The sequence below is a fragment of the Procambarus clarkii genome, chromosome 57, assembly GCF_040958095.1.
Source record: "Procambarus clarkii isolate CNS0578487 chromosome 57, FALCON_Pclarkii_2.0, whole genome shotgun sequence".
Lineage (NCBI taxonomy): Eukaryota > Metazoa > Arthropoda > Malacostraca > Decapoda > Cambaridae > Procambarus > Procambarus clarkii.
In genome coordinates, this window is record NC_091206.1 from 11265918 (window position 1) to 11269067 (window position 3150).

A 3150-nucleotide genomic window follows, 5' to 3' on the forward strand; every position below is an offset into this window, starting at 1 on the left:
CATTTCGATAATTACTTTGTCATCCTCAGTGTATGAACCTTCACTAATACGAATAAGTCCAATACTGGCAGTGGTTTTTGTTTTTAATTTAGAATATGTGAATAAATATTTTGGTTTTTCTTTATTTCTTGAATTGCTTTCTGTTCCAGTTGCCTTTCTTCAGTCTGATATGAATGCTTCAGTCTCTGTTCGATTTCTTCAATCTCTCTGTTTAAATTATTCCTTCTTTGTATGGAAAGTCGTGTCTGCTGAAGCATTTCCATTAATTTCTTCGTCTCAGAAGTAAGTTTTTTTTCTATTCCTTGTGTAGGATTTTTATTTCTTAGAACATTTTCCCATTGAATGTTTGAAAGTTTATTTTCTCCCAGTCTATCCTTTTATTATTAAAATTGAATTTATTGACTTGGTGTTTGTGTATTGTATATTATACTTGGTGTATGTGGGGTCATAACATCCCTCCATCGCAAGAGATGGTACACGGTGGCACAGGTGTACACATCCTTATATGACAGGTGAGCGTTCTGTCCGCTCAGCCGGCGGCTGAGCGGACAGAACGTGAGCCTGTGGTCCCAGGTTCAATCCCGGGCGCCGGCGAGAAACAATGGGCAGAGATTCTTTTACCCTGATGCTCCTGTTACCTAACAGTAAATAGGTACCTGGGAGTTAGTCAGCTGTCACGAGCTGCGTCCTGGGGGTGGAGGCCTGGTCAAGGACCGGGCCGCGGGGACACTAAGCCCTGAAATCATCTCAAGATAACCATCCTGGATGGACTGCAAAACAAGATCATGCATCATATATTCACAAACAAGTCAAAATAATAAGCTGCACAACATTTAGGGTAATCAATAACAATATAACATCAATACTACAACACAACAGACGAGCGAGTCACGTTGTTGTGACTCCTCGTCTGCATGATGTCATCATTCATACCGACTCTAAATCTTCGCTCCAGGCATTGTTATCCAGCCAGCACAGAGATAATATACAACCCATCACAGAAATACTACATCTAGGAAAAGAAGCCCACAATTTAATGCTGTCAATCACCCTAAATTGGATACCAAGTCACACTGGCATGGATGGTAATGAAATGTTAGACTAGCAAATACTACCACTGCTCTACCTTGTGTTGTAAAGGTTAAAATATCTAAGTTTTTCACAGATTAAGGAGCATATTGGGAAGAAAATACTCACAACTATCAAACGTCGCCACAGAGCTAAAGTAGCAGAAGGACGATCCACTGCTATATGGTACGAACATGCCACTGGGTACTCGTCTTTCAAGCTTCCGTTTCATTATTCCGTTCTATATCCACCACCAAGAATACGTAATTCCAACAAAAGCTTAAATCAGTACAAAAAGAAGGAAATTCTGCCTTTATTTATAACTATGACCCAGATATCACAGTAACAAGCTTATTGTGATTAACCGAACTCAATTACGAGCTCACTATAGCCCCTACTACATGGAAATTATATTCTGAATAACTGAATCGAAAACAACAACTGTAGTTGTAGGATAAATTGGATGCGTTTACATCTATTTATTAACATTCTATTAATTATAATTGGTATGTGAAACAAAACATGTTTAATTAATTTTTATTAATTATTGACATAAAAATAATTGTATTGTATTTGAGTTCTAATTCTAATATCGTTTAGTAAACCAATAGTGGAAGTAGGAATCTTCCATGCAATGTATGACCATTAATAAGGGCTGTAGAAGACCTTCCGGCTCCTGTATGGTCTCATTGGTCGATATCCAGAATAAAAGCGTCCTCGCCCACGGACGACAGCTCTCATGACACGTGGAGGTCGATGTCTGGTGGTAATACCTGGCAGGTTTGTACGCTTAGGCCTTACCTTCAGTGGTCGGCCTCTGAAGAGTGAGCCATCAAGTGACATGGCCACTTCAACTGAGTCTATTTCTCCAAACTCCATATATGCAAAGCCTTTGGGGTGGCCAGTATACTTATTTGAAAGAATAGTAACTTTTTTAACGGGACCACATCCATGAAAGTGTTGAGCAAGTTCTTCTGCTGTCGCCCCATAGTCAACATTACCCACATATATGGAGCGACCATCGACTTCTATCTTTTCTTTAGCAGACATCTGGATTGGTACTGTTGCTCCTGCAGTGCCTAGAGGTGAATCCATCCCCAATTCTTCCATTTTTCTGATATTAGCTTTAATTTCCAACAGTTTTGTTTCAACAGACGTGTCCTCCTCTCCTCCACCTTCAGAGTTCTCGTCTTCGCCGCTACTGTAAACATTATCATAAATCAGTTCTTCATTTTCCATCGTCACAGGAAATAGAGATGACTGGGATATGACAACGAATAGTGACAAATGCCCTGTTGATGATGAGGTTGGTGAGTAAACAAAATATGAGATAGCGTCGTGATTAGCTGTAGAGAGTAGTGCGGCTGGTGGCAGACCCGAGGTGTTGCTTCTGGCTGAGCTGTGTGGAGAATGGTCCTATGCAGAGGGCAGAAGGCCATATATTCCCGTACACCTGACGTGGTTAAACCGCTACTTGTTTATTGCTCGATGTGGGAGTACATAATTCTGTAAAACCTGCAGACGTAACTTAAAACTTAAGAATAAACGAATCAAGGAAACTGCAGAAGGGATATTTGCCAATACGTTGGAGCTGCTGTTTATTCATGTCTTATTAAGAGTCATACCCAAACTCATTCATATGTCTAACCTATAAGAACATAAGAACAAAGGTAACTGCAGAAGGCCTATTGGCCAATACGAGGCAGCTCCTATTCTATAACCACCCAATCCCACTCATATACTTGTCCAACCCGCGCTTGAAACAATCGAACGTAGTATACTATACAAATTGAATAGATCGAATACTAATGACCCAAAGTGGATAACAAAGAATTTGAAGAACCTTATAGGTAAAAAGAGAGCTTGGTACAAAAGAATTAAAAATGGGGAGGTCACTTTAGAACAGGAATTCGTACAACTGGTTAGAAATGTTAAAAAAGAGATAAGGAAAGCAAAAAGAAACTATGAAGTTCGCATAGCAGGGCAAGCAAAGACAAATCCTAAAGGGTTTTTTCAGTTATATCGTACTAAGACTAGGGAAAGGATAGGTCCATTAAAAACTGAGACAGGTCAAATAACAGA

At 39.7% G+C, this 3150-nt stretch overlaps 1 pseudogene; it reads right to left on the minus strand.

Moving 5' to 3' along the window:
• Nucleotides 1–1701: 1701 nt before the first annotated feature.
• LOC123744921 (polyadenylate-binding protein 2 pseudogene) lies at nt 1702–2802 on the minus strand (annotated as a pseudogene).
• Nucleotides 2803–3150: the final 348 nt, after the last annotated feature.